The sequence below is a fragment of the Arachis stenosperma genome, chromosome 9 (assembly GCF_014773155.1).
Source record: "Arachis stenosperma cultivar V10309 chromosome 9, arast.V10309.gnm1.PFL2, whole genome shotgun sequence".
NCBI classification, from domain to species: Eukaryota; Viridiplantae; Streptophyta; class Magnoliopsida; order Fabales; family Fabaceae; genus Arachis; species Arachis stenosperma.
In genome coordinates this window covers 105,221,970-105,232,086 of record NC_080385.1, presented here as the reverse complement: position 1 = coordinate 105,232,086, position 10,117 = coordinate 105,221,970, and the positions used below count along the sequence as shown (strand labels likewise).

At 35.1% G+C, this 10,117-nt stretch overlaps 1 long non-coding RNA gene and 1 pseudogene across 1 annotated transcript; both read right to left on the bottom strand.

Annotated features, from left to right (window-relative positions):
* Nucleotides 1-3,360: 3,360 nt before the first annotated feature.
* Nucleotides 3,361-4,432, bottom strand: LOC130947643 (uncharacterized). The gene is made up of 4 exons (XR_009072739.1): nucleotides 4,057-4,432; nucleotides 3,839-3,944; nucleotides 3,675-3,768; nucleotides 3,361-3,588 (listed from the first exon to the last, which is right to left on the bottom strand). It is a non-coding gene; the product is annotated as an uncharacterized LOC130947643 (long non-coding RNA).
* Nucleotides 4,433-4,724: 292 nt separating this feature from the next.
* Nucleotides 4,725-9,808, bottom strand: LOC130949786 (ornithine aminotransferase, mitochondrial-like; annotated as a pseudogene).
* Between the last annotated feature and the right edge of the window lie 309 nt (nucleotides 9,809-10,117).

Below are 10,117 nucleotides of genomic sequence, written 5' to 3'. Positions count from 1 at the left end.
GTGGCTGTCAGGTAATGTTGTTTAAAATCTGCAGCAGATGTGTAAATTGCATATTTTTTGGGTGTATTTATAGTCTGTTTTTGGGTGTATTCTACAGATCTTTATGAAGATCGTCATATATGGGTTCCAATCTATCTGGATCACCACTTCTGGGCAGGGATGAAAAGCACACAAAGGAGCGGGAGCATGCATTCATTTTTAACAAGCTTATCACCCAGAATAGCTCGCTTATTCAATTTGTCAAACAATACGATAATTGCCTCAGAAGCAGTGAGCAAGCAGAGAGAGAATCAGATGCTGTAGATTTTCATACGGTCATACCGTGTGCAACCAAATCCTCCATTGAAGCACAGTTTCAAGATGTGTACACTCATCAAAAGTTTAGGGAAGTCCAAGCACAATTTAGAGGAAAGGCGAATTGCATCACTAGATTAACGAATTCTGCTCTAGGCTATTCAGAATACAAAGTTAGAGAGCAAGTTTCCAGCTCAATATTCAACAAGTTTGTGGTTACTTACGACTCAGTAGCAGCTGAGGTAAAATGTTAATGCTTATTATTTGAGTCAAGAGGGATATTGTGCCGTCACGCACTAAGTGTGTTAAGCTTTGAACGAGTAAGCCAAGTGTCACCGAGATATATATTGGAACGATGGAGCAAGAAGGTAAAGAGGCAACACACACACATCAAGAGTAGCCACGACGAGCCATTGTTGGAGCTAATGATAAACCCATATTTTATGATGTATATTGAGCTTAATTTAAGTGATTTATTCAACTCTTCACCTACTTATTCATGTAAATTGCATGGTTTCACTTTCCCTTCCTTATTATGTGATATATGAGAAAATATGTTCATTATTCTTTAAAATAATCAAATTTAATTATTCTTTATTACCATTTGATGCTGTGATTTGTGTGTTGAGTACTTTGAGGTTTTATAGGGCAGGAATGATTTAAAGGATAGAAAGGAAACATACAAAAATGGAAGGAAAGCACAAATTGGAATTTTGGAGCAACTGACAGTGACGCATCCGCATGGACGACGCGAACGCGTGGTTCGCACAAAAGAGAATCGACGCGAGCGCATGGATGAGACGAACGCGTGACTTGCGAAATACAACTGACGCGGGCACATGACTGACGCGACCGCGTGGAAGAGCAACACTCCAGGTGACGCGACCGCGTGACCACGCAGACGCGTGACGTGCGCGATCTGCAGAATTTGCAGATCTCATTTCCAGCTATTTTTGGGCCCTTTTGGCCCAGATCCAAATCCAAGAGGCACATATTAGAAGTTATGAAGTGGGAGAATGCATTCAGACAGAGGATGACAATTAGATAGCGAATAATTTTCACTTTTCATAGTTTTACATGTAGTTTTTAGAGAGAGAGGTTCTCTCCTCTCTCTTAGGTTTTGGGATTAGGATTTCTTTTAGTCATTAGGATTGTTTCTTCGTACCAGGTTCAATAAATTATGTTTCTCTTTTATTTTTGTTTACTCTGAAGCCTTTTTTTGTGTTTGATTTATGTTGCCCAATTGGCTTATGAACTTTTCCATGTTAGAATTGACATCTTCATGCAATTTGAGGTATTCCAGATATTTATGATTTTAGTTTAGCTTTTTATATTCTTGTCTTTGGTTGATTAATTGGTAACTTTTGAGTTGTCAAACTCATCATGATTGATAATTCCTATTTTTGCTAATTGAATTGAATTCCAATAACTATAGTCCTTTTTTAGGAATTGACTAGGATCTGAGGATCAAACTAATTAGTCCACTTGACTTTCCTTTGCTTTAGTAAGGGTTAACTAAGTGGGATTAAAACTCAATTCTCATTACCACCTGATAAGGATAACTAGGACAGGACTTCCAATTTCTCATATCTTGCCAAGAGTTTATTTTATAGTTATTTATTTATTTTTCTTGTCAATTAAATTACTTGTTCAACCCTTTTTAAAACCCCAAAATATACCTTTGCATAACCAATAATAAGAACATACCTCCCTGCAATTCCTTGAGAAGAGGACCCAAGGTTTGAATACTTCGGTTTATAAATTTATTGGGTTTTGTTACTTCTGACAACCAAAACGTTTGTACGAAGGGATTTTCTGTTGGTTTAGAATCTATACTCACAGCACGACTATATTTTTATAAAATTCTTTACTAGTAAAAATCCTAACGTCAGCCAAGAAGAAAGAGGTTTGACAAATTGGTTTTTCGTTTGCAAAATATTTGCGAATTTGCATCAGAATTGGACGAGTTGACTGCCATTCTGCACCGTGCGTATGATAAGGTTATGGTTGAGATGGAAGAATTGAAAGCCAAAAGGAAAAGGACATGTTCGTTATCTCACAAAGACGCCAACTTGGAATCTGTTAACGAGCTTCAAAGCCCTCCAAGGATTCGAACAAGAGGACGTCCAAAAAAATAGGCTAGGTTCAAAGTTGGACAAACATATTGTAAATTCCTCAAAGAAGAAGAAAACAAAAGATCTAAATGAGGTAAAAGTGTTGTTCTTTAAACTTGTGGTGATTGATTTTAATTTTCTTGTTAATTGATTTGCTAATATGTGAGTTTATTATATCCAGTTAAACCTCTTTCATGCTACATCAGTGGTGCATCCAAATTCCAGCCAATATCAAGGACGTGTTATGAATTATCATTTCAAGGAACCAACATCAGTTGATAGTTTTTTGGGTGTATAGTTACAGAATATGGGTGTAAACCTTAGTTTTTTGGGTGTATTTCTGAATTTTCTTGTATTTTACATTTTACATATATATATATATATATATATATATATATATATATATTTCAGAATCTGTTGTTTATGTTATAAATTATTGTTTGTTTTTTTATTAGGGTTTTAGGGTTTAGGGTTTAGGGTTTAGGAGTTTAGGAGTTTAGAGTTTAGGGTTTAGGGATAAAGCATCAGGGAATAGAAGTCTAGTGTATATTTAACTTTCCTTGGTGTAAAATGAGATCTTATGGGTGTAAAAATTAATAATTTGGGTGGTTTAGGGTTTAGAGTTTAGGGGTTTAGGTTTTAGGGTTTTAGGATTTAGGGTTTAGGGTTTAGGGTTTAGGGTTTATGATTTTAGGGTTTAGGGTTTAGGGTTTTAGGATTTTAGGGTTTAGGGTTTAGGTTTTTAGGTTTTTAGGATTTAGGGTTTTAGGGATAAACCATCAGGGGATAGATGTTTGGGTGTATAATCAACTTTCTTTGGGTGTAAAATGTCAGGTTATGGGTATACATTTGGTTTGATGTTTTTCTTCATATTATAGTACCTGTAAATCAGACATTTTGAATACAGCAGAGAGAGTTTATTTATGGAAAATTTTTTTACTGATAATTAGATCAAATATATTTACAGCATGTGTTCAATTTCTTACAAGACTATATAACAGTTACATTAATCAGTGTCAATATCATTAGAATTTATCTGACAATATGAACTCAATAACAATGAGGATGACTTGGACAGTCTTATTGCATCACTTCCCCTAATGGCTTCAGCTTTGTCTTGATTCATTTCCTGGAATAGAATCCGGGAAGCATATTTTACTCTATAGTGGTCCACCTCGTCCTGAAGTTTAAAAAAATTTTCTTTTTAATCAAGTATGTTAACTTAGTAAGGTAATATAGAGTTATTTAGGTTTTAAACACAATTACCTGGGTCCAGTTGTCCCACTCATACTTCCCCCTTTTAATGTTTTCGGATTGAATTATCTCAAGCCACTTCATTACATATATAGCACAGTCATAGCTGAAAAACAAGAAATAAATTAGCAAATTACATCTAGGAAAGTTTAATTCTCAGATTAAAAGATTTATACCTTGTCTTTTGGCCTGAGATGTTAATGTATGGTGTATGAATTTTCTGATCGTCTTTCTTCAGAGGTGCCCCCCAGCATATACTCTCATTCTTGAAATTACATGTCCCTTAAAACACAAAAAGGAATAAAGGAATATAAACAAAGGAGCACAAACCTACACCTTATATTGAATAGAAATATATCCAAATATTAAAATACAGAAAACCGAACCAACTTACAGCGAATATAATTATGTTCTTTCTTTCATCGGCTGGACAAGTCGTGTGATATGGGTCAAGTATACACTACAAGAAAAATACCCATTCAGGTACACTTGAAAAGTGTAGCCAAAAGTGAAAAAAATGATGCCCTAGGCTACGGCTACGCTTTCTGGGGTGATTCCTATTCGGCCGTTGCCTATTCTCAAAAGCTACGCTTTTCTGTACCAAGGGCTACGCTTTTGGCATTTGGGAATAGGGTACGCTTTTCAAGTGATGCTGTCTAGGACCAAAGGCTACGCTTTTCAGCTTCCATTTTTGCCAGAATAGGCTACGCTTTTCAATGCTACTGCATCACCAATAAAGCGTAGCCACATTGTATACCATAACTACTTTTTATAAGTGTAGCCATAGATCTCTCATTTTTTTTGGTATACTATAGCTACTGTATATAAGTGTAGCCTTAGGTCTCATTTTTTTCTATATATATCTAATAATTATTAATACAACATAATAGTTAATAATATGATTACATATATAATAATTCTGCATTTTAATTTAAATGAGTTGAATATTATAAAATAAAAATAAATACATAATTATACTTATAATACACTTATAATAATTATACTTATAAATGCCTGGTAAGAGAAGTGGCGAATTACTACAAAGTTACGAGCTTCAAGAAATTCAAAGAAATAACACACTTATAATAAATTGCAAATCAGTATGCTCTTCTATTATCATAGAAATATCATCATGTTAAGGACATTTTTGTTTTGGGGGGGGGGACTATAAGCCAACTTGTTCAACTATTGAGTTACTAACTTCAGTCAGCTCTTGGTCAGGCTCCTCGCCAATAGAGACACTTCCAGTCTTGCATCATTGTTGTCAGCTAATTGAGCTTCAAAATCTTCATCAAATGCAACTGACAGAGGTGATTTCAAATTCAGAATGATATATTAAAATTGATATTATAAAGCAAAAGATAGATAGCTAGGTAAATTAATTATACAGCAAAATAATTAAGTTTTGTACCTGAACCATAGAGAGACAGTAGCTTTAGCTCCTTTAGGTAAACTTTATAATCATAGGATTTAAGAAGTTCAGCACTGGCCAATGGATTCTCGCCAAAGGTACTGTAATCAATAATATACAAAGAAGTTCAGCACTCTTCTCTTGTTTAATTAATAAACAAATTTGCTTTCATTTCAATAAATGAAATTACTCGACCTATACAGAAGACTAAAAAATATTGCCAAGTGGTAAACAGAAGTATAAAACTTCAGACAACAGTCACAACTATCGGCAAGAAAATATAAATAAAGGAATCATCACAAGGACCATTTATAAAAAGCATTTGTATGATAAAATCAAACCTTCCATGCTCTCCTGGTTTTATACAAAGCATTACATCCTTGTCTGCAGGAACTGCACTCACAGGAAAAACTCCTCCACCCAATGCTTTCTCTAGTATCTGAGTAAAAAGACAGAATAAGGTTCAACTCATAGTGTTGGGAAAGAATAAAAAGATATACAATTCACAAGGTTAAGCTGATTTCTATTTTCTAACCACAGCATCCGGGCGAACTTCTTCCCAGTCACAAGCCAGCATCTTCCCTGTTCTTGCTAACCCATTTTGTATTTCGTCTGCAATCATCAGCACATTATATCTGGTGCAAAGATCTCTAACAGCTTTCAAATAGCCATCCGGAGGAATGATTACCTTCAAATAAATAATAAAAACATATTCAAAAGATGCAACCGAGATATGTACTTTGAGAAATCAGAACATAATAAAAATATGAATATTCAACCGAATATCATGGCTCTTGACCAAAATGAAATCTATAAGCACACTTATCTTTTTCTTAGCCAAAGAATTTGAAGAAGCAACAAGGATTTCTCACTGTATGTAAACATAATATAAAACAATCAAATGGTGAGACCGGAAATAACACCATCAAACTATAACATCAGGGTATAATGTATATAGCAACTTCTTTAGCATCTCAATTTTCAATTCAACCAACAAAGTGAGCGTTACCAAGCAGATTGAGTGTTCTCAAAAGATCATACCCCAGCTTCACCCTGGATGGGTTCCAAAAGAAAGCCAGCTATGTGTTCTCCTTTTTCTAAAATTTTTCACAGAAAAAAAAAACAAAGATCAGTCAATTTAAACTAAAATATAGTGATGAAAATGTAAAGCAAAGTATGGGAGCACTAAGAACCTTTAAAAATTCTTTCAAGGGCTTCTGCATCACCAAAATCAACTTTAAGATGGTCAGGCAATAAAGGACCAAAACCTCGGTAGCTTCATTGTCACAACTCATAGATATAACAGCTAGTGTACGGCCATGGAAGCAGCCACAACATGACACAATAATAGCCTGCCACAAGTATCCGTGAACATAAATAGACAAACACCAGGAAAATTCAAATCTGCATCTCATAAACAGAAAAGAAGATGCTATATTTTGAAGAGTAGACTTCTTTCATTTTATCTTTGCAGAGGAGGAGTACCAATACATCTTACAAGCATTTAGTTTCCAAAATATTTATTGAGCACATATGTCAAAACAGATTCTCCAGGCCATAGCTAAAGCATTTCTCCCTTTAGTTTTGCAAATACTATTAATATCCACAGAGAAAAGGGGGTTGGGCGAGGAAAAATAAAGTCAAAAAGTATTGTGGATTTCAGCTTAGCATGTCATGAGATATTCCTTGTGTACTAGGCCACAGACCCACACTAAGCAAACATTCACTTCAACCTCATAACCTTGGAAAATGTAAAACATTAAGATATGACTACTGTTAAGATGATCTCATTGTTATACCTCATCTTTGGGAATTCTTTTCTTTTCATAACCCCACTTTCTTGCTAATTTTAGAGCTATTTCCACTCCTTCAGCACCAGTGTTCATGGGAAGAACCATATCATAACCAAGCATACTTGTCAAATGCTCAGCAAATGGTGGAAACCGATCATTGTAAAAGGTTCGAGAGCTCAGGGTTAGCTTTTCTGCCTGCTCTGTTAAGGCTTTCAGAATTTTAGGATGGCAATGTCTCTAAGGAAAAGATAGGCACTTCAATGATTAGAAATTAACTTCTATAACTCATTTGGGCACCATTTCCGAATCAAAATTCGAGATCTATAGCTTAGGGAATAACCATGAGACAAGCATGTTACCTGATTAACAGCAGAATAAGCAGATAAGAAATCAAGATATTTGTTTCCCTCTGGATCCCACACAGTAGCTCCCTTTGCTTGAGAAAACACAATGGGAATTGGATAGTAACTGCATTTGAATCAGAAAAAGATCATTTCAATTATCAACCTAAAAAGATCATTTAGCTCCTTTAGGTAAAACTTTATAATCATAGGATTTAAGAGCCACAACCCTGTTAAGTGCAGTATAGCCAGACGAATTGTACGAGGACTCTTTGTTCCTTCCTCAAGAAGATTTTGAACAAACTGTTTGCCAAACATTAAAACTAATAGTCACTAGTTTCATGAAATAACAAAGCAGAAGATCAGAAAGCTTGTTGAAGAGAATATAAACCCATTTCCAGGGAGATCTGGTACTCCTCCAGAAGAATTGCCATATAAATATAAAAGTAGAGTTTAGTGGAGCATCACTTCTTATTTGTTTGCACCACAACAAGATTAATGATAATGCCTTCACAGATATAACCTGCTTGATTAAACACAACAATCAGATGAAGTTGCAAAAATAAGATTACCCTTAATCAAAGCAAATTGAACATATTTCATATATAAAATATAATTTTTACCTAAAAGTTAAGCAAATCAAAACAAGCTATATATATATATATATGTATTTCACAGATTAAAACTCCCAAATTAAACCCCTAAAATCGGAACCCTAAACCTCTGAAATTTCAGAACTAAATAGAAATCAATACATACATATTTAACGATGTGAGCACAGAGAAGATGATGATGAGAAGCACGGAGATGACGATGGTGACGGTGGCGCAGCAACAGCGATGGTCAGAACAGCGACGGTCATCAACGATTAGGGCACGGAGAAGACGATTAGGGTGGAACGGAGAAGAAGAGCGACGGTCAGTGCAGCAACAGCGACGGTCATCAGCGACTGCGAGAATGGCGAAGGTGAGGGTTGTGTGCGACAGGGTTGGCGGAGGTGAGAAGCGCAGAGATGAGAGCGAACAGGAGTAACAGTCAGTGGTCAGTGGTGATGAGTGGGTTTCTTCGCGATGGTGAGAGGGTTTCTGCGCGATGGTGAGTGGTCAGTGGCGATGGTGAGTGGTTTCACGATCAGTGCAGGGATGAAGGAAAAAGAGGGAAAAAGAAGAATTTACAAAAATTTCACTAAGTGTTTCGAGAAAAGAGAGAAAAAAAATTACCAAGTGTCAAGTTTTTTACTTTAGATACATTAGGCATCACTTTTTAAGTGTACTTAAAACTTAACAAATAAGTTACCCTTTAAAAGCGTTTCCTTTGATACAAAAAGTGAACCCATAAATATTAATCTAAAGCTACGTATAAGTAATTTTTATAATACCTAAGGCTACACTTTTTAATTGATGTCACAATTGTGTATCCTTTTCTCTCATAAAAAGGCAACACAGAGAAAAACGTAGCCTATTTATAGAATAGGCTACGCTTTTCAAATGTAGCTTAAAAAAAGTGTGGCTAAATGGGTATTTTTCTTGTAGTGATAAAAGATTTTTTTTCTTGTATCAGCCACCCATAACCACTAATATTGTGAATAGCAAATAGATGGAAAAATCTGAAGTATGTCCAGATTGAACAGTGTTTTAGTTTATTTGGCACATAAGTAAAGAATGGTAATAAGAAGTTTTAGAAATGAAAACTTACATAATGATGCGATGCTGGTTTTTTAAGGTCCAAGAAGGGTATAAACATTGGGTAGTCTTCCACCCTGAATGGTTTATTGGTTTTAGGCTATAAGAATACCCCTTCTAGATGATTTGCAATGGCCATGTTCTGCAACAATTGTGAAACAATAAATGAATACAGAAAATACACCCAAACGAATGCATAAAATACACCCAAAAAAATGTAGAAATACATCCATATGAATTCAGAAAATACACCCAAATGAATATAGAAAATACATCCAAAAGAATAAAGAAAATACACCCAAATGAATACACAAAATACACCCAAATGAATATGCAAAATACACCCAAATGAATACGCAAAATACATCCAAGTATGTTACTTACTTTTTGGCTGTCCGGGTGGGTTGTTTCCTTGTTGGATCCTCTAAGTCTTCTTTAGTCTCAGACTCAGAGGTAGAATGGACTTCACTTTCAGTTGATTCACTCTCAGATGATGATGATGAACTTGCCTTCCTTTTTTTGTTTTTTTGGTTTTTTCTTTTTTCCTTTTTTCATCATTTATTTCATTTTTTCCTTTGCTTCGGCCATCTTTACAATTCCCTGAAACATTAGAAATGTTAGTTAACAGTATTCAGGTAAATAAAATACACCCAATATTCTTTTCACTTACCATATGTTCTTTCATTTCTACTCTCATTCTTTCAACCAACTGCTCTCTAGTCCAGTTGGCAATCCAGGGTTCTGGAGGTCTTTCTTCTGCTTTCTTGTCTTTATTTTTTGATAGATGGAAGTAAACTATCATCAGGGCAAATAGACAACTATCAATTGCCTTTTTCTTTTTCAGATTGTAATCTGTTATGCCCTTGATGATGAAATCCAGAATATGTGCTCTCCAGTTCCCCTCTGTTATTGTGTCCATCTTGAAAATTGGTGCCAGGTGCATAGGAGAGATTTTGTTTATTGTGGTTGGTAACAGGAACACCATCTATATATAGAGGATGAAAATCCTCTTAAACATGAGGCAATCCTGTTCATTATCAACACCAATAGTCGTCATCTCATCTGTCAGATTTTTGAGGGTCTTCCCCTGGAATCTTCTAAAAATTTGTTTGTTGTCTTTAGAAAGATCCTTATAATTGACTTTCTGAGGTAGTAGATCTCCTACAAAAAGAAAAACAACATTGTATGAAATCACTTGAAATACACCCAAACATCACTTGAAATACAC